The 21,620-nt window shown below is 55.7% G+C and overlaps 1 long non-coding RNA gene across 1 annotated transcript; it reads left to right on the top strand.

Moving 5' to 3' along the window:
• The first annotated feature begins 515 nt into the window (after nucleotides 1–515).
• Nucleotides 516–4,828, top strand: LOC145339624 (uncharacterized). The gene is made up of 4 exons (XR_013886046.1): nucleotides 516–556; nucleotides 1,468–1,585; nucleotides 3,436–3,538; nucleotides 4,587–4,828. It is a non-coding gene; the product is annotated as an uncharacterized LOC145339624 (long non-coding RNA).
• The last annotated feature ends 16,792 nt before the right edge of the window (nucleotides 4,829–21,620 follow it).

Genomic DNA, 21,620 nt, shown 5'->3' with positions numbered 1-21,620 from the left:
GGCACGGACAGGCGGGCCAGCGAGAGGCTTTTCTGCCAGGTGTGGAACTGTCAATTTCACGGGGGGGCCCACAGGTTCGAGGTGAGAGAACGGTTTAAGGGAGATGCCTGGGGGGGTGGGGGGGGGGATGTTTTTAACACAGAGAGTGGTGGGTGCCTGCAACGCACTGCCAGAGGAAGCAGGCACATTAGTTACATTTAAGAGGCATTTGGATGGGCCATGAATAGGGAGGGAATGGAGGGATACGCACCGAGGAAGGGTAGGAGGGTTTTCTTTTTGTTAAGTTTAGTTGGGGCATCGTGATAGGCTTGGAGGGGCCGCAGGGTCTATCCCTGGGCTGTACTGTTCTTTGTTCTCTGTCCCCCCCCACCACCCCGGCCTACCCATCGGGTGCAGCCCCCTGCAGCTCATGGATGTAACCAGACCCCACCCCCGCGCCCCCCCCGGGGAAATCGGGGTCTGGCTGGCATGGCTACTCAGCAACTAATCCTGTCTCTCTCTGTCTCCTCCCTTCTAGTCACTTACGAGGAACTGTACGACGATCGAAGGTTACAAGGTGAGAACTCAGAGTGGGGGGTGCTATCGGAGGGAGATGTAACCCCCCTCACCACCCAAACCCCTCCTCCTGGGGGAGAGTCTGGGACTTGGGAGCGGGGAGGGGGGAAACACCGGCGGGGAGAGTTGGTGCCCTTGGGGAGGACTCGAACCCCACCCCCCCCCACCGTGGAGAGTTGGTGCCCATGGTGGGTGTGGGGGGGAAGACCCTGGGGAGAGTCGGTGCTCATGGGGGAGAGTGTGGGATTGATTTCACTGGAGGCTGAGGGGAGAGAGAGAGAGAGAGAGAGAGGGAGAGACCTGGTCTACAAATAACGGGAGGCACGGACAGGCGGGCCAGCGAGAGGCTTTTCTGCCAGGGATGGAACTGTCAATTTCACGGGGGGGCCCAATCAATCTTCCCCGGGGAGAGTGTGGGAGCAGGGTGTTCTCGAACCCACCGGGGAGAGTTGGTGCCCGTTGTCGGGGGGGGGGGGGGGGGGGGGGGGGCGAGTCGGTGAGTCCGGGGGGGGGGGTCAGGGGGGTGGAGCTCGAACTGCCTGGGGAGAGTTGGTACCTGTGTGTGGGGGGGGACTTGTACCCCCCACCCAGTGAATGTTTGCCAGGGCGGGGCGGGGTGTTGTGGAAACCCCCTCCCTCCCCCACCCCCACCCCCACCAGGGGAGAGTTGGTGCCTTTCGGGGAGGTCTCAGATCCCCCTGGGGAGAGTCGGTGCCCAAGGGGGGGGTGGTGTCTCAAACCCCTGAGGGGAGAGTCGGTGGCCGTGGAGAGGATCCGGGGTTGGGGGCGGCGGGGGGGGGAGGGGAGGGGGCCCCCGTGGCGGAGGAGGGACGGGAGGTTGGGGGGGGGGGGTCCCCGTTGCTCTGACATGTCCTGTTCTCGCCCCCCCCCCCAACAACTCCCCCTCTGCAGTGTCGAGGGCGACAGATGCGTCACACCGGATGGAAGGCGGGAATATCGTCCTGGCAATAGTGATGCCGATCGCACTGGTTATCCTTCTGATCGGGGGAATATATCTCTACTACACCAAGTGAGTAACCCTGGGGGGGGGGTTCTGATTTATTATTCTCACGTGTATCGGGATACAATGAAAAGTATTGTTTCTTGCGCGCTGTACAGACAAAGCATACCGTTCATAGATTACACAGAGGAGAAGGGAAAGGATTTAATTTGATTCATTGTTGTGGGTGGCACAGCGGGTTAGCGCTGCTGTCTCACAGGGACCCGGGTTCCATTCCCCACAGCACAGCGGGTTAGCGCTGCTGTCTCACAGGGACCCGGGTTCCATTCCCCGCAGCACAGCGGGTTAGCACTGCTGTCTCACAGGGACCCGGGTTCCATTCCCCACAGCACAGCGGGTTAGCGCTGCTGTCTCACAGGGACCCGGGTTCCATTCCCCACAGCACAGCGGGTTAGCGCTGCTGTCTCACAGGGACCCGGGTTCCATTCCCCACAGCACAGCGGGTTAGCGCTGCTGTCTCACAGGGACCCGGGTTCCATTCCCCGCAGCACAGCGGGTTAGCACTGCTGTCTCACAGGGACCCGGGTTCCATTCCCCACAGCACAGCGGGTTAGCGCTGCTGTCTCACAGGGACCCGGGTTCCATTCCCCACAGCACAGCGGGTTAGCACTGCTGTCTCACAGGGACCCGGGTTCCATTCCCCACAGCACAGCGGGTTAGCGCTGCTGTCTCACAGGGACCCGGGTTCATTCCCCACAGCACAGCGGGTTAGCACTGCTGTCTCACAGGGACCCGGGTTCCATTCCCCACAGCACAGTGGGTTAGCGCTGCTGTCTCACAGGGACCCGGGTTCCATTCCCCGCAGCACAGCGGGTTAGCGCTGCTGTCTCACAGGGACCCGGGTTCCATTCCCCGCAGCACAGCGGGTTAGCGCTGCTGTCTCACAGGGACCCGGGTTCCATTCTCCGCAGCACAGCGGGTTAGCACTGCTGTCTCACAGGGACCCGGGTTCCATTCCCCGCAGCACAGCGGGTTAGCGCTGCTGTCTCACAGGGACCCGGGTTCCATTCCCCGCAGCACAGCGGGTTAGCGCTGCTGTCTCACAGGGACCCGGGTTCCATTCCCCGCAGCACAGCGGGTTAACACTGCTGTCTCACAGGGACCCGGGTTCCATTCCCCGCGGCACAGCGGGTTAGCACTGCTGTCTCACAGGGACCCGGGTTCCATTCCCCGCAGCACAGCGGGTTAGCACTGCTGTCTCACAGCTCCAGGGACCTGGGTTCAATTCCCGGTCTCGGGTCACTGTCTGTGTGGAGTCTGCACATTCTCCCCGTGTCTGCGTGGGTTTCCCCCAGTTTCCTCCCACAGTCTGAAAGACACGCTGGTTAGGGTGGATTGGGGCCGTGCTAAATTCTCCCTCAGTGTAATCTGAACAGGAGTGTGGGCGACTCGGGGATTTTCACAGTAACTTCACTGCAGTGTTAATGTAAGGCTTACTTGTGACACTGATAAATAAACTTTAATTTATTAACAAAATAAGATTTATTTATTAGTGTCGCAATAAGGCTTACATTAACACTGCAATGAAGTTACTGTGGAAATCCCCCCCAGTCGCCCACACTCCTGTTCGGGTTACACTGAGGGAGAATTTAGCACGGCCCCAATCCACCCCTAACCAGCACGTCTTTCAGACTGTGGGAGGAAACCGGAGGAAACCCACGCAGACACAGGGAGAATGTGCAGACTCCGCACAGACAGTGACCCGAGACCGGGAATCGAACCCAAGTCCCTGGCGCTGTGAGGCAGCAGTGCTAACCTCGCTGTGCCACCGTGCTGAGAAGGGGGAGGGAGAGGGTTAGAGATTGCCGTGGGGCAGATGGTGTGCTGACAGTCTTTCGTTTTCCGTTCCACTTTCCTAGATTTCAGGGGAAGTCCTTGTTCAGGCTGCCACTATCCACCTCGCATTCCTACAGTCCCATCACCATGGAATCCGATTTCAACAACCCAATGTATGAAGCAGGGGTAAGTGAGCTTCCCCCTGGGGTAACTGCCCCACACTGTCCCCATCAAACACTCCCAGGACAGGTACAGCATGGGGTTAGATACAGAGTAAAGCTCCCTCTACACTGTCCCCCCCATCAAACACTCCCAGGACAGGTACAGCACGGGGTTAGATACAGAGTAAAGCTCCCTCGACGCTGTCCCCCCATCAAACACTCCCAGGACAGGTACAGCACGGGGTTAGATACAGAGTAAAGCTTCCTCTACACTGTCCCCATCAAACACTCCCAGGACAGGTACAGCACGGGGTTAGATACAGAGTAAAGCTCCCTCGACACTGTCCCCCCATCAAACACTCCCAGGACAGGTACAGCACGGGGTTAGATACAGAGTAAAGCTCCCGCTACACTGTCCCCCATCAAACACTCCCAGGACAGGTACAGCACGGGGTTAGATACAGAGTAAAGCTCCCTCTACACTGTCCCCCCCATCAAACACTCCCAGGATAGGTACAGCACGGGGTTAGATACAGAGTAAAGCTCCCTCCACACTGTCCCCCCATCAAACACTCCCAGGACAGGTACAGCACGGGGTTAGATACAGAGTAAAGCTCCCTCTACACTGTCCCCCCATCAAACACTCCCAGGACAGGTACAGCACGGGGTTAGATACAGAGTAAAGCTCCCTCTACACTGTCCCCCCATCAAACACTCCCAGGACAGGTACAGCACGGGGTTAGATACAGAGTAAAGCTCCCTCTACACTGTCCCCCCATCAAACACTCCCAGGACAGGTACAGCACGGGGTTAGATACAGAGTAAAGCTCCCTCTACACTGTCCCCCCATCAAACACTCCCAGGACAGGTACAGCACGGGGTTAGATACAGAGTAAAGCTCCCTCTACACTGTCCCCATCAAACACTCCCAGGACAGGTACAGCACGGGGTTAGATAGAGTAAAGCTCCCTCTACACTGTCCCCATCAAACACTCCCAGGACAGGTACAGCACGGGGTTAGATACAGAGTATTGTTGGAATTAATCTTTTCTCTCTCTGTCTCTCTCTCTCAGGACACACGAGAGTATGAAGTTTCAATCTGAGGGTCTCCCCTCATTCTGTCACCAGCATTGTTCCCACTGAGACCCTTCCATCCCACCCTCTCCCCTACCTCCTAACCTCACCCCTCCCAACATCAGAGAGAGACAGAGATGTGGGAATGTCTTATCATGTCCATGGTTCCCCCCCCCATCCCCCCGCTGCTGCTCCTCTCTCTAATCCCCCCCCCTCTCTCCCACACCCCCCATCCCCCAAGTTTGGTCTGCCTGTCCCTGCTCTGGCCTCCCACCCTCGCTCCCCCGCCCCCTGGTTTTTGGGGAGTGGGAAGTCCCAGGCTGGTGAAAGGTGGCGGGGGGAGGGTCAGTGTGTCTGCCGCACACACTGTCCCCGTTTGGGGGCATTCCGCATCATTCTCGCTGGCGTTCCCCTTCCTCTGAATCAACTTTCCCTGTTCTCAGTGCCCTGTCCCAGGGTGGCAGGGTTCTCTCCCCCTGCCCCTCTCCCCGTCTCTCTCCCCCTGCCCCTCTCCCCGTCTCTCTCCCCCTGCCCCTCTCCCCGTCTCTCTCCCCCTGCCCGTCTCTCTCCCCCTGCCCCTCTCCCCGTCTCTCTCCCCCTGCCCGTCTCTCTCCCCCTGCCCCTCTCCCCGTCTCTCTCCCCCTGCCCCTCTCCCCATCTCTCTCCCCCTGCCCGTCTCTCTCCCCCTGCCACTCTCCCCGTCTCTCTCCCCCTGCCCCTCTCCCCGTCTCTCTCCCCCTGCCCCTCTCCCCGTCTCTCTCCCCCTGCCCGTCTCTCTCCCCCTGCCCGTCTCTCTCCCCCTGCCCGTCTCTCTCCCCCTGCCCCTCTCCCCGTCTCTCTCCCTCTGCCCGTCTCTCTCCCTCTGCCCCTCTCCCCGTCTGTCTCCCTCTGCCCGTCTCTCTCTCTCTGCCCCTCTCCCCGTCTCTCTCTCTCCCCGTCTCTCTCCCTCTGCCCCTCTCCCCGTCTCTCTCTCTCTGCCCCTCTCCCTGTCTCTCTCTGCCCCCTCTCTCTCTCTGCCTGTGCCCTTCTCCCCGTCTCTCTCTGTGCCCGTCTCCCCCTCTGTGCCCTTCTCCCCGTCTCTCTCTGTGCCCTTCTCCCCGTCTCTCTCTGTGCCCTCCTCCCCGTCTCTCTCTGTGCCCTTCTCCCCGTCTCTCTCTGTGCCTGTCTCCCCGTCTCTCTCTGTGCCCTTCTCCCCGTCTCTCTCTGTGCCCTTCTCCCCATCTCTCTGTGCCTGTCTCCCCGTCTCTCTCTGTGCCCTTCTCCCCATCTCTCTGTGCCTGTCTCCCCGTCTCTCTCTGTGCCCTTCTCCCCGTCTCTCTCTGTGCCCTTCTCCCCGTCTCTCTGTGCCTGTCTCCCCGTCTCTCTCTGTGCCCGTCTCCCCGTCTCTCTCTGTGCCCATCTCCCCGTCTCTCTCTGTGCCCTTCTCCCCGTCTCTCTCTGTGTCCCTCTCCCTGTCCTTCTCTATCCCTCTCCCTGTCCCTCTCTCCGTCTCTCGTTCTCTGCTCCTCTCCCCGTCTCCCTCTGCCCTTCTCCCTGTCCCTCTCCCTGTCTCTCGCTCCCTGCCCCTCTCCCCGACCCTCTTTGCCCCTCTCTCCGAATCTCTCTGCCCATCTTCCTGTCCCTCCCCCTGTCTCTCTCTGCCCCTCTCCCTCTCTCTCTGAATCCGGGGACTAGTAGTCCCCCCACTCTATCTGGTGCCAAAACTTGCCAAGGTCACAGACGCCAGTGGGACGTGACTGGATCCCACCAACTGGACACTGACCTCCTGGGGGTGGTGGACTGTTCTGAGCCCAGAAGCGAAGAATGAGGAGGAAGAGGAGGGGTGGGTGACCCTCACTTGAGGCTGGAGAAGGAAAAGGATGTTACCCCTGTGAGAACCACCCACCTCCCCCCCCCCCACCCCGAAGATCGAATGCCCAATGCAGGGGACGGAGTGGACAAGGGTCCCAAATGTGGAGGTCCCATCACTACCTCTGTCCCTCACTTCCCAGCCCCTCCTAGGCTCAGAGGGGTGACGGTCTGGTGTCTGAGGGGGTGTGGGGTGCTCTCTGTCTGCACTACGGTCTCTGTCAATTGGAGGGGGCGGGTGGGGAGCTTGTCAAAACCAACAGTGACACCAATATCAACCCAAATGATTTACCCAGCAACATTGGGTCAGTTTGAGAGTACGGGGGGGGAAGTGGGGACAGAGGTTGTGTGAGGGGAAATGTCCGGATTCTCCGGAGGCAGAGGAACAGCACTGGGAGATGGACTGGGTACAGACGGGAGCGGGAGATGGCGTCTGCCCAGAGAACGGGGATGGAGGGACAGAGGCTGAGGTGTTGGGGGAGTGAACGGGAAGAGGGTTGGGATTGTGTACAGTGGGAATGAACAGGAAGGGGATTGGGATTGTGTACAGTGGGAGTGAACGGGAAGGGGATCGGGATTGTGTACAGTGGGAGTGAACGGGAAGGGGATTGGGATTGTGTACAGTGGGAGTGAACGGGAAGGGGATTGGGATTGTGTACAGTGGGAGTGAACGCGAAGGGGATTGGGATTGTGTACAGTGGGAGTGAACGGGAAGGGGATTGGGATTGTGTACAGTGGGAGTGAACGCGAAGGGGGTTGGGATTGTGTACAGTGGGAGTGAACGCGAAGGGGGTTGGGACTGTGTACAGTGGGAGTGAACGCGAAGGGGATTGGGATTGTGTACAGTGGGAGTGAACGGGAAGGGGATCGTGATTGTGTACAGTGGGAGTGAACGGGAAGGGGATCGGGATTGTGTACAGTGGGAGTGAACGGGAAGGGGATTGGGATTGTGTACAGTGGGAGTGAACGGGAAGGGGATTGGGATTGTGTACAGTGGGAGTGAACGCGAAGGGGGTTGGGACTGTGTACAGTGGGAGTGAACGCGAAGGGGATTGGGATTGTGTACAGGGGGAGTGAACGGGAAGGGGATTGGGATTGTGTACAGTGGGAGTGAACGCGAAGGGGGTTGGGACTGTGTACAGTGGGAGTGAACGCGAAGGGGATTGGGATTGTGTACAGTGGGAGTGAACGGGAAGGGGATTGGGATTGTGTACAGTGGGAGTGAACGGGAAGGGGATCGTGATTGTGTACAGTGGGAGTGAACGCGAAGGGGGTTGGGATTGTGTACAGTGGGAGTGAACGGGAAGGGGATTGGAATTGTGTACAGTGGGAGTGAACGGGAAGGGGATTGGAATTGTGTACAGTGGGAGTGAAGGGGAAGGGGATTGGGATTGTGTACAGTGGGAGTGAACGGGAAGGGGATTGGGATTGTGTACAGTGGGAGTGAACGGGAAGGGGATTGGGATTGTGTACAGTGGGAGTGAACGGGAAGGGGATCGGGATTGTGTACAGTGGGAGTGAACGGGAAGGGGATTGGGATTGTGTACAGTGGGAGTGAACGGGAAGGGGATTGGGATTGTGTACAGTGGGAGTGAACAGGTTTGGGATTGGGATTGTGTAGAGTGGGAGTGAACAGGAAGGGGATTGGGATTGTGTACAGTGGGAGTGAACGGGAAGGAGTTTGGGATTGGGATTGTGTACAGTGGGAGTGAACGGGAAGGGGATTGGGATTGTGTACAGTGGGAGTGAACGGGAAGGGGATTGGGATTGTGTACAGTGGGAGTGAACGGGAGGGATTTGGGATTGGGATTGTGTACATTTGGAGTGAACGGGAAGGGGTTTGGGATTGGCATTGTGTACAGTGGGAGCGAACAGGAAGGGGTTTAGGATTGGGATTGTGTACAGTGGGAGTGAACTGGAAGGGGATTGGGATTGTATACAGTGGGAGTGAACGGGAAGGGGATTGGGATTGTGTACAGGGGGAGTGAACGGGAAGGGGATTGGGATTGTGAACAGTGGGAGTGAACGGGAAGGGGATTGGGATTGTGTACAGTGGGAGTGAACTGGAAGGGGATTGGGATTGTGTCCACGGGAGTGAACGGGAAGGGGATTGGGATTGTGTCCACGGGAGTGAACAGGAAGGGGATTGGGATTGTGTACAGTGGGAGTAAACGGGAAGGGGATTGGGATTGTATACAGTGGGAGTGAATGGGAAGGGGATTGGGATTGTGTACAGGGGGAGTGAACGGGAAGGGGATTGGGATTGTGTACAGTGGGAGTGAACTGGAAGGGGATTGGGATTGTGTCCACGGGAGTGAACGGGAAGGGGATTGGGATTGTGTACAGTGGGAGTGAACGGGAAGGGGATTGGGATTGTGTACAGTGGGAGTGAACAGGAAGGGGATTGGGATTGTGTACAGTGGCAGTGAACGTGTTTGGGATTGGGATTGTGTACAGTGGGAGTGAACGGGAAGGGGATTGGGATTGTGTACAGTGGGAGTGAACGGGAAGGGGATTGGGATTGTGTACAGTGGGAGCGAACGGGAAGGGGATTGGGATTGTGTACAGTGGGAGTGAACGGGAAGGGGATTGGGATTGTGTAGAGTGGGAGTGAACGGGAAGGGGATTGGGATTGTGTACAGTGGGAGCGAACGGGAAGGGGATTGGGATTGTGTACAGTGGGAGTGAACAGGAAGGGGACTGGGATTGTGTACAGTGGGAGTGAACGGGAAGGGGATTGGGATTGTGTACAGTGGGAGTGAACGGGAAGGGGATTGGGATTGTGTACAGTGGGAGCGAACGGGAAGGGGATTGGGATTGTGTACAGTGGGAGTGAACGGGAAGGGGATTGGGATTGTGTACAGTGGGAGTGAACGGGAAGGGGGATTGGGATTGTGTACAGTGGGAGTGAACAGGAAGGGGACTGGGATTGTGTACAGTGGGAGTGAACAGGAAGGGGACTGGGATTGTGTACAGTGGGAGTGAACGGGAAGGGGATTGGGATTGTGTACAGTGGGAGTGAACGGGAAGGGAATTGGGATTGTGTACAGTGGGAGTGAACGGGGAAGGGGCCCCTTGGGATTGCATGGATTGGTTAATTGCTTGTAGATTTTCAGGATATCTCCGGGAGATGGGATGTTGGGAGGCTTCCCTATCTGATTGGAAACAGTCTGTTTATTGGGGGGGGGGGATGGGTTTAACAAGAACATGATTTGAGCTGAGGCGGTTCGGGGGGAAGTGTGGGGGGTTCATGAGCCTCGCACATCCCTCCTCCCTGTTCTCCCACCAGCCCGCCATCCGCTTGGAGCTTTGGGGGTGTTCAGGTTCTGTGTAGTCTAAGCCAGCTCCCTCCAGTCAAAGACTAATTAGGTGCCATAAACTCTCTTTCTCAAACCAAGCCAAGTGCCCACCGTCGCACGCTGCCTGGAGCCCATCAAGGGATTATCTCTGATCCGCCCGGGAGACCTGTCTGAGGCACCCTTTTGCCTGTCCCTCCATCCTCCCCTTACACCCCATCTCCCTCACCAGGACTCAGTCCCTTCCTCTGATCGCAACCCCCTCCCCCCCACAACCTCATCCATCTCTCGCTTCCCCTGGTATCCCGGTGATAGAGGACCGGGCATCCTCGCTATCTCTGGGCCGGATAACAGGACATCTGGATATTCGCTATTTCTGGGCTGGATAAGAGGACATCTCGATATTTGCTATCTCTGGACTGGATGAGAGCACATGTCAATATTTGCTATCTCTGGGCTGGATAACAGGACATCTCGATATTCGCTATCTCTGGGCTGGATAACAGGACATCTCGATATTCGCTATCTCTGGGCTGGATAACAGGACGTCTCAATATTCGCTATCTCTGGGTCAGATAAGAGGACATCTCGATATTCGCTATCTCTGGGCTGGATAACAGGACATCTCGATATTCGCTATCTCGATATTCGCTATCTCTGGGCTGGATAACAGGTCATCTCGATATTCGCTATCTCGATATTCGCTATCTCTGGGTCAGATAAGAGGACATCTCGATATTCGCTATCTCTGGGCTGGATAACAGGACATCTCGATATTCGCTATCTCGATATTCGCTATCTCTGGGCTGGATAACAGGTCATCTCGATATTCGCTATCTCGATATTCGCTATCTCTGGGCCAGATAACGGGGGATGCTCGATACTCGCTATCTCTGGGCTGGATAACAGGTCATCTCGATACTCGCTATCTCTGGGTCGGAAAACAGGACATCTCGATATTCGCTATCTCTGGGTCGGAAAACAGGACATCTCGATATTCGCTATCTCTGGGCTGGATAACAGGACATCTCGATACTCGCTATCTCTGGGTCGGAAAACAGGACATCTCGATATTCGCTATCTCTGGGTCGGAAAACAGGACATCTCGATATTCGCTATCTCTGGGCTGGATAACAGGACATCTTGATATTCGCTATCTCTGGGCTGGATAACAGGACATCTCGATACTCGCTATCTCTGGGCTGGATAACAGGACATCTCGATACTCGCTATCTCTGGGCTGGATAACAGGACATCTCGATACTCGCTATCTCTGGGCTGGATAACAGGACGCCTCAATATTCGCTATCTCTGGGCCAGATAACAGGACATCTCGATACTCGCTATCTCTGGGCCAGATAACAGGACATCTCGATATTCGTTATCTCTGAGCCAGATAACAGGACATCTCGATATTCGCTATCTCTGGGTCGGAAAACAGGACATCTCGATATTCGCTATCTCTGAGCCAGATAACAGGACATCTCGATATTCGCTATCTCTGGGTCGGAAAACAGGACATCTCGATATTCGCTATCTCTGGGCCAGATAACAGGACATCTCGATATTCGCTATCTCTGGGTCGGAAAAGGGGACATCTCGATATTCGCTATCTCTGGGTCGGAAAACAGGACATCTCGATATTCGCTATCTCTGGGCCAGATAACAGGACATCTCGATATTCGCTATCTCTGGGTTGGAAAAGGGGACATCTCGATATTCGCTATCTCTGGGCCAGATAACAGGACATCTCGATATTCGCTATCTCTGGGCCAGATAACAGGACATCTCGATATTCGCTATCTCTGAGCCAGATAACAGGACATCTCGATATTCGCTATCTCTGGGCCAGATAACAGGACATCTCGATATTCGCTATCTCTGGGTCGGAAAAGGGGACATCTCGATATTCGCTGTCTCTGGGCCAGATAACGGGACATCTTGACATTGGCTGTCTTTGAGCCGGATAACGGGGGCCGCTCGATACTCACTATCTCTGGGCTGGATAACAAGACATCTCGATATTCGCCATCTCTGGGCTGGATAATGGGGGCCGCTCAATACTCGCTATCTTTGAGCCGGATAACAGGACATCTCGATATTCGCTATCTCTGGGCTGGATAATGGGGGACGCTCGATACTCGCTATCTCTGGGCTGGATAACAGGACATCTTGATATTCGCTATCTCTGGGCTGGATAACTGGACATCTCGATATTCGCTATCTCTGGGCCGGATAACAGGAAATCTCGATATTCGCTATCTCTGGGCCGGATAACGGGGGATGCTCGATACTCGCTATCTCTGCCAGAACAGGGTCAAAATTGTTGGTGTTCCTCCTCGGTGGAACAAGTAAAAATTGCCTCACATTTCAAGCTCGCTGGGCCTTTGGGACAGGATCCTCCCCACCCACCCCCTCCTCTCCAGGAAATTCGACCATTTTAGCATCTGCCAACCCTGGTGTTATGTTCTGAGCAATGTGAATTTATGCCCATCGTGATTTGACACTGTTTTTTCAATGACAATATATTAAAAAGAATCATGATTTTTACTACCTTATGTCCCTCTTGTGGTCTGTGGCCTTCCCAGTCGCACGCACCTCTCACCTCCCCAAACGGAGCAGGAGGAGCACAGAACATGCTCCACCCCTCGATCGAGCCTGTGGCTAATCTTCTCCCTTCATTCCTCCTCCATCCCCCCCAACACTCTCCCCGGATCCCCTCGATTCCCTCTCTCTCCCCTGCACTCTCCCCGTATCCCCTCGATTCCCTCTCTCTCCCCTGCACTCTCCCCGTATCCCCTCGATTCTCTCTCTCTCCCCTGCACTCTCCCCATATCCCGATTTCCCCCTCCCTCCCCTCTGCACTCTCCCCATGTCCCTCAATTCACCCTCCCTCCCCCCGCACTCTGCCCCTATCCCCTTAATTCCCTCCCCCACACTCTCCCCGTATCCCCTCGATTTCCCCCTCCCTCTCTCCCGCACTCTCCCCATATCCTCTTGATTTCCCCCTCTCTCTCCCCCCACACACTCTGCCCCTATCCCCTTAATTCCCTCCCCCACACTCTCCCCGTATCCCCTCGATTTCCCCCTCCCTCTCTCCCGCACTCTCCCCATATCCTCTTGATTTCCCCCTCTCTCTCCCCCCACACACTCTGCCCCTATCCCCTCAATTCCCTCCCCCACACTCTCCCCGTATCCCCTCGATTTCCCCCTCCTTCCTCTGCACTCTCCCCTCGATTTCCCCCTCCCTCTCTCCCGCACTCTCCCCATATCCTCTTGATTTCCCCCTCTCTCCCCCCACACACTCTGCCCCTATCCCCTCAATTCCCTCCCCCGCACTCTCTCCCGTATCCCTTCGATTCTCTCTCCCCCCTCAGTGTCTGACAATCTCTCGATCTCCGTCTGGAATCTACTCGGTGACCTGAGCACCCACAGTTCTCAGGGATGGGTGAGGGGGTCAGTCAGTCTGGGACATCTCAGTCCCAAAACGTCCGACCCTTTATCCTGAGACTGTGACCCTGCTGGTTACGCCCTCCCCCCGTGTCCCAGATTCTCCAGCCCGGATGGGAGAGGGATTGGTGGGGTGGGGAGAGGGGGGAAACAGCCTCTCAGCACCGACCCTGTCCAAGCCCCTTCAGAATCTTCTACCTTGCGATGGGATCGCCTCTCGTTCTGCTAAACCCCGGGGAATATTCTCCTCAATCTCTCCTCCAAGGGGACAATCCCTCTCCGCTCCAGGAACCAGTCTAGTGAACCCTACTCACCCTCTCCCTCCAAGGACAGATAGGTTCTCCCTGGGGTATGGAGACCAGGAAATGGACCCAGTGTTCCAGGACAGGTCTCCCCAGGACCCTGGACAGTCGGAGTGAGAGCTCTTCACTCCAATACACGCATTGCTCTGCGATAAAGTCTGATGGACCATTTGCTGTCTCTGCACACTGTATGTGGAAAGATTCCCTCTGGTGCGCTGCCTCTGCAGTCGAATAGTCAGATTCTACAGTGAGTGTTCTGGGCTGGCCTGGGATTGCTCCCAACATTTGGCCAGATCCTTGTCCATTGAGGTTTACAGCATGGAAACAGGCCCTTCGGCCCAACTTCTCCATGCTGCCCCTTTTCTTTAAACCCCTAAGATAATCCCAATTGCCCGCGTTTGCCCCATATCCCTCTATACCCATCGTACCCATGTAACTGTCGAAATGCTTTTCAAAAAAATAAAATTGTATCCGCCTCTACTACTGCCTCTGGCAGCTCGTTCCAGACACTCACCACCCTCTGGGTGAAAAAATTGCCCCTCTGGACCCTTCTGTATCTCTCCCCTCTCACCTTAAACCTCTGCCCTCTAGTTTTAGACTCCCCTACCTTTGGGGGAAAAGATATTGACTATCTCGCTGATCTGTGCCCCTCATTATTTTATAGACCTCCATAAGATCACCCCTCTACGCTCCAGAGAAAAAAGTCCCAGTCTATCCAGCCTCTCCTTATAACTCAATCCATCAAGTCCCGGTAGCATCCTAGTAAATCTTTTCCTGCGCTCTTTCTAATTTAATAATATCCTTTCTATAATAGGGTGACCAGAATTTGATTTGATTTATTATTGGGATACAGTGAAAAGTATTGTTTCTTGCGCTATACAGACAAAGCATACCGTTGATAGAGAAGGAAAGGAGAGGGTGCAGAATGTAGTGTTACAGTCACAGCGAGGGTGTAGAGAAAGATCAGCTTAATGCGAGGTAGGTCCATTCAAAAGTCTGACAGCAGCAGGGAAGAAGCTGTTCTTGAGTCGGTCAGTACGGGACCTCAGACTTTTGTATCTTTTTCCCCATAAGACACAGGAGCAGAATGAGGCCACTCGGCCCATCAAGTCTGCCCCCCCATTCTATCATGGCTGATATTTTCCCCATCCCCCATTCTCCTGCCTTTTCCCCTGATCCCCTTATTAATCAGGAACCGATCTATCTCTGTCTTAAAGACACTCAGTGACCCGGCCTCCTCTGGGGCAAAGAGTTCCCACACATTCCCCACTCTCTGGGCGAAGAAATCCCTCCCCATCTCTGTTTTAAAGGACCGTCCCTTTACCCTGAGGTTGTGCCCTCTCTGGTTCCAGTTTTTCCCACTAGTGGAACCATCCTCTCCCACGTCCACTCTATCCAGGGCCTCGCAGTATCCTGGAAGTTTCAATAAGATCCCCCCCTTCTAAACTCCCAATGAGTACAGACCCAGAGTCCTCAACCCGTTCCTCACGGGACAAGCTCTTCATTCCAGGGATCATTCTCGTGAACGTCCTCTGGACTGACGGAAGAAGGTGGAAGAGAGAATGTCCGGGGTGTGTGGGGAGGTGGGGTCCTTAATTACACCGGCTGCTTTTCCCCGAGGCAGCGGGAAGTGTAGACAGAGTCAATGGATGGGAGGCTGGTTTGGGTGATGGGATTGGGGGCTACATTCACCACCCTTTTGTAGTTCCTTGCGGTCTTGGGCAGAGCAGGAGCCCAGACCGAGCTGTGATACAACCAGAAAGAATGCTTTCTATGGGGCATCTGTAAAAGTTGGTGAGAGTCATAGCGGACAAGGAGAATTTAGAAGTGGGGGAGCAAGAATTGATTACCCACTGCACCCACCAGAAGCTGGGGTGATTTCCTGCAAACGTTTAGAAGAAGGGGGGATCTTATAGAGACGTATAAGATAATGAAAGGGATGGATAGGGTAGAGGTAGAGAGACTCTTCCCGCTCAGTAAGGACAGTAGGACTAGGGGGCACAGCCTCAAGATAAGGGGGGAGGGGTGCAGTTTTAGATCGGAGTTGGGGAGGAACTTCTTCACTCAAAGGGTGGTGAATCTCTGGAATTCTCTGCCCGTTGAAGTGGTGGAGGCTGCCTCGCTGAATATATTTAAGTCACGGGTAGAAAGGTTTCTGGTAGACAAGGGAATTAAGGGGAGAGAGCGGGAAAGTGGAACTGATCCACTATCAGATCAGCCATGATCTTACTGAATTGCGGGGCAGGCTCGAAGGGCTAGATGGCCGACTCCTGCTCCTATTTCTTATGTTCTTATGTTGAGGAAGTTTTTATGGGAGCAGGGTGAAGATCTTTAGAAAGCACAAGTGTCGGGGAATACTTTATGTTCAGGAACTGCAAAAAACATGTCCACAGATTGGATGAGGTATTTCAAGAGTTAGGGCTGACCCTCCCGCAGTGCGGCGCTGCCTCGGCACTGACCCTCCCACATGGTGGTGGTACATTGGGGTAGCGCTGCTGCCTCACTGCCTGCGACCTGCATTTGATTCCTGGCTCGGGACACTCTGTGTGGATTCTGCACATTCTCCCCGTGTCTGTGTGGGTTTCCTCTGGGTGCTCTGATTTCCTCCCACACTCCAAAGATGTGCAGGTTAGGGTGGATTGGCCATGCTAAATTGTCCCTTACTGTCCAAAGATGTGCAGGTTAGGGTGGATTGGCCGTGCTAAATTGTCCCTTACTGTCCAAAGATGTGTAGGTTAGGGTGGATTGGCCGTGCTAAATTGTCCCTTACTGTCCAAAGATGTGCAGGTTAGGGTGGATTGGCCGTGCTAAATTGTCCCTTACTGTCCAAAGATGTGCAGGTTAGGGTGGATTGGCCGTGCTAAATTGTCCCTTAGTGTCCAAAGATGTGTAGGTTAGGGTGGATTGGCCGTGCTAAATTGTCCCTTAGTGTCCAAAGATGTGTAGGTTAGGGGGGATTGGCCATGCTAAATTGTCCCTTAGTGTCCAAAGATGTGTAGGTTAGGGTGGATTGGCCATGCTAAATTGCCCCTTAGTGTCCAAAGATGTGTAGGTTAGGGTGGATTGGCCGTGCTAAATTGTCCCTTACTGTCCAAAGATGTGCAGGTTAGGGTGGATTGGCCATGCTAAATTGTCCCCTTAGTGTCCAAAGATGTGTAGGTTAGGGTGGATTGGCCGTGCTAAATTGTCCCTTAGTGTCCAAAGATGTGCAGGTTAGGGTGGATTGGCCGTGCTAAATTGTCCCTTAGTGTCCAAAGATGTGCAGGTTAGGGTGGATTGGCCGTGCTAAATTGTCCCCTTAGTGTCCAAAGATGTGTAGGTTAGGGTGGATTGGCCATGCTAAATTGTCCCTTAGTGTCAGGGGGACCAGCACCGTAAATGTATTGAGTTTCAGTAATAGGTCCTGGGAGCGATTGATATCAGTGCAGACTCGATGGGCCGAATGGGCTCCTCCTGTACTGTAGGGTTCGAAGGAAGGCCGAGAGGGAGGGGCTGGGCAGGCCGAGGGGGTGGGGGGGGGGGCAGCGGGGAGGCTGAGGGAGGGTGGCGGGAAGGCCAAGTGAGGGTGACAGGTTGGCCAAATGGGCGTCGGGCAGGCAGAGGTGGGGGTGGGGTTTGGTGAGGCTGAGGAGGGGGAGTGAGGCTGAGGGAGGGGAATGGCAGGCTGGCTGAGGTGGGGGAGTAAGGGAAGGTCGATGGGGGGGTTAGGGGAAGGTGGAGGGGGGGGGTTAGGGGAAGGTGGAGGGGGGGGTTAGGGGAAGGTGGGGGGGGTGCAGAGAGGCCGAGGGGGGTGGGGAATGAGTGGGTAGGTCAAGGGGGCAAAGGTTTTTGGAGAACCTTTGTGCCAAGTTGGTTTTATGAATGGGCTGTGGTGGGATGTGGCCCCGCCCCCCCCCTCTGGTTGCCAGGGCGACACCTCTTTGTTTGTTCCTTCCCCCCAGACTCTGGCCCCGCCTCCAAACCCCTCCCCCCTCCAGCCCCTCCCACTCCCCAACATCAAACAACCAACCGCAACCTAGGCACCCCACCCCCCACCCCAACTTTGGACTTGCATCTTCTCGAGAGTGAGTGTGAAGGAATCGTCCCGTCTGAGGACCCCCCGCCCCCCCCCCCACCGCCCCCACGCCCGGAACCCCCAGAACGCGAGCGAGCTACCTTGGCAGGTAAGCCCAGGGTGGGGGCAACAGTCGCTATGGGGTAATAATGGGGAGGGAGAAGTGGCAAGGTGAGAATGGGGGTTGACAACCCATCTGATAATCATCCCCCACAGTGCGGCGCTCCCTCAGCACCAACCCTCCCCACAGTGCGGCGCTCCCTCAGCACCAGCCCTCCCCACAGTGCGGCGCTCCCTCAGCACCAACCCTCCCCACAGTGCGGCGCTCCCTCAGCACCAACCCTCCCCACAGTGCGGCGCTCCCTCAGCACCGACCCTCCCCACAGTGCGGCGCTCCCTCAGCACTGACCCTCCCACAGTGCGGCGCTCCCTCAGCACCAACCCTCCCCACAGTGCGGCGCTCCCTCAGCACCAACCCTCCCCACAGTGCGGCGCTCCCTCAGCACTGACCCTCCCACAGTGCGGCGCTCCCTCAGCACCGACCCTCCCCACAGTGCGGCGCTCCCTCAGCACCAACCCTCCCCACAGTGCGGCGCTCCCTCAGCACCAACCCTCCCCACAGTGCGGCGCTCCCTCAGCACTGACCCTCCCACAGTGCGGCGCTCCCTCAGCACCGACCCTCCCCACAGTGCGGCGCTCCCTCAGCACTGACCTTTTGACATGTTGGTGTTACAGTGGGTTAGCGCTGCTGCCTCACAGCGCCAGGGATCCGGGTTCGATTCCCAGCTCAGGTCACTGTCAAAGAACAAAAACAGCCTGGGAAACAGACCCTTCGGCCCAACGAGCCCGTGCCGCCATTTTAATATTACCAGTCCCGCCCGCACCCCCCCCCCCCCCCCCCCCCCCCCCCCCCCCCCCCCCCCCCACCTCCACCCATGACCCTTATCTAATGTTTTATGGCCATCCGCATTGAGGGAAACTCATTTAGGGACAATTCATTACCTCCAATCAGCCTAACAGCACTTCTTTGGGGTGTGGGAGGAAACCGGAGCACCCGGAGGAAACCCACGCAGCCACGGCGAGAATGTGCAAACTCCTACAGACACAGGCCCAAATCCATGTATCTGCACAGCCAACAGTGATAGTCACTGAGCTGTTGTGGTGCCCGTCTGCTGGTCCAGTTTTAAGCACACACAACGACACGAAGTACTAGGCCACTCTCGAAACATCCAAGAGCAGCCCATGCACGACCCACCGTGTGAGTGCCCCTCGTTTGACAATAAGGTGGACCAACACACCTGCGGAGTAAAAGAGACAAAACATCAACACGTGTAGCATTAGATTTCCAGGAACGTCCCGAGGCTCTGACCCTTATTTAAAACCGTCTCCTATAACCCTCCATCCTTGTTTCGCTCATGTGTCTATCTAAGTGAACCTTAAACAAGTCCAGCGTGCCTGCCTCCACCACCCCACCTGGCAGTGCACTCCATAACCCCACGACCCTCTGTGTGAAAAAACCCCCCTCCAGTATCCAAATTAAACTTCTCCCCCCTCACCCTTAGCTCGTGACCCCTCGTGATATTTGTCTCCAATCTAGGAAAAAGCCTGCCACTGTTTACTCTATCTATACCCTTCATTATTTTATACACCTCTATCAGATCCCCCCTTAATCTCTGTCTTTCTAAGGAGAAGAGCCGCAGTTTACCCAACCTTTCCTCATAACCCAGTCCTTCCATACCAGGCAGCATCCTGGTAAACCTCCTCTGCACTCTCTCCAGGGTCTCCACGTCCTTCCGGTAGTAAGGTGACCAGAACTGGACGCAGTACTCCAAACGCGGTCTAACCAACGCTCTGTACAACTGTAGCATTAGACGCCAGCTCTTATACTCTATACCCCTTCCTATAAAGGCGAGCATTCCATAAGCTTTCTTCGCAACCTTCTCCACCTGTGTTGACACCTTCAGAGACTTCTGCACTTGCACTCCCAGGTCCCTCTGCATTTCTATACTCTTAATCGGTCTACCCTTTATCACGTAACTCCTCCCTGCATTATTCCTTCCAAAAAGCATCACCTCGCATTTATCAGGATTAAATTCCATCTGACATCTATCTGCCCAATATACCAGCCCATCTATATCCTGCTGTGTCACCTGACACTCCTCCGCGCTATCTGCCAATCCTGCCACCTTGATGTCATCTGCAAACTTGCTGATCACACCACGTATGCCCTCTTCCAAGTCATTTATATATATTACGAGGCCTCGCGCACACCCCCGTCACTCTAATTTTTTTTTCACCCACAAATGAATAAAATAAAAACAACATAATTTGGGAAGGAGGGGTGAGCGCCCACCCTACAGTCATGTCTCTGACACCCAAAAGTCAGCCACAGCTCTCCAGGTCTCAGTCCACCAAGAACATCACAGGCCACTGGGTGTACTCTGACCATATCCACAGAGCTTCGTTCTGCATGACAGAGGCCCTCTGACTCACCAAATCTGCAATTCCCTGTCCCCGGCACCTGCACCAGACCCCCTGACTGCTGAGGTACTCCCTACGCTCATCCAAAAACACCATTAGAGTCGCGAGATCACTGGCCCTCACCGCTGACATGGTAGTTTTACCTTAAAGTTTATTTATTAGTCACAAGTAAGGCTTACATGAAGTTACTGTGATATTCCCCTCGTCTCCACACTCTGGCACCTGTTCGGGTCAACGCACCTAACCAGCCCAGGCTGTGGGAGGAAACCCACGCAGGCATGGGTAGAATGTGCAAACTTCACACAGTGACCCCAGCCAGGAATCGAAGCCCGGTCCCTGGTGCTGTGAGGCCGCAGTGTTAACCACTGTGTCATCACACCACTCAGCAGGCCAGGGCTCCTCTGCACCAGTCCCCGCTGGTTCCCCCAAGCAATCCCAGCAGCGGGGGGGGCCCCTGTAGTGACAGACAGCCTAGGATGGCATCTTCGGCACCTACCAGAGCCTAGGCGTATGTCCTCCTCCGCCACTTCTGATTGCATGGTGGTGCCCCCCAACCCTCAGTCACATGTGAGCCTGTTACGCTGGCGTGCAAACAGAAAACAGGTGGGAATCAGATTTAGAATTGTAGAACCACCGGAAAGGTACAGCACAGGTGCAGACCATTCAGACCATCCGGTCCATGCCAGCCCGAGGACACCCAAGTGCCCTTTCTAATCCCACCCTCCTGCAATTGACCCAAGGCCCTGTATTTGAGGTGCAGATACAGGTCTCTTAGGGTCTTTGCCTCTCCCACCAGGTTGGGCAGTGGATTCCAGAGACCCTCTGCATAAAAACATTCCTCCTCATGTCCCCTCTAAACCTACTGCCGCTTGTCCTGAATGTACGTGCGGAGTCTGCGCGTTCTCCCCATGTCTGCGTGGGTTTTCCTCCGGGTGCTCCGGTTTAACCCCGACAGCCTGAAAGATGTGTAGGTTTAGGGGGAATTGGCCCTTAGTGTCAGGGGGATCCGCACCGTAAATACATTGGGTTTCAGTGACAGGTCCTGGGTGCAACTGATATCAGTGCAGACTCGATGGGCTGAATGGCCTCCCTCTGTACTGTAGGGATTCGAAGAAAGGCTGGGGGGGGGGGGGGGGGGGGTGTGGGGTGGCCGCGAAGGCTTGTCGGGAATGGCGGGCAGGTTTGGGGAGGGGGGTCTCTGTGTTCTGATTAGATGAATACTGCTGGGTCCTGACTTTTTCTCCTCATTCTCTCCTCCCCCCCCCGCCTCCCCTCCTCATCCCCCACTCGCTTCTCTCCATCTCTCATTTTCTTCCCCCTCCTCTCCCCCTCTAAATGCCCCTTTTTTGTCCATTGCTCTCCCACCTTTCTCTCCCCCTCCTCCATCCCCTCTCTCTCTCTCTGCCCCTTCTTGGCTCTCTTTCTCTCTCCCTCCTTCTCCCCCTCCGCTCTTTCTTTCCCCCTCTCTCTCCCCCCCTCCCCCCCCTCACTCTCACCCCGCTGTCTCTTCCCCCCCTCTCTTTCTCTCACCCCCCCCTCTCACCCCCCCCTCTCTCTCCATCCCTCTCTCTCCTCCCTTCTTTCTCTTTGTCTCCCCCTCCT

The sequence above is a fragment of the Carcharhinus amblyrhynchos genome, unplaced genomic scaffold (genome assembly GCF_965287045.1).
Source record: "Carcharhinus amblyrhynchos unplaced genomic scaffold, sCarAmb.v2.hapA chromosome_574, whole genome shotgun sequence".
NCBI lineage: Eukaryota > Metazoa > Chordata > Chondrichthyes > Carcharhiniformes > Carcharhinidae > Carcharhinus > Carcharhinus amblyrhynchos.
Note: the sequence above shows the minus strand (reverse complement) of the source record. Positions and strands in the feature narration are given on the sequence as shown.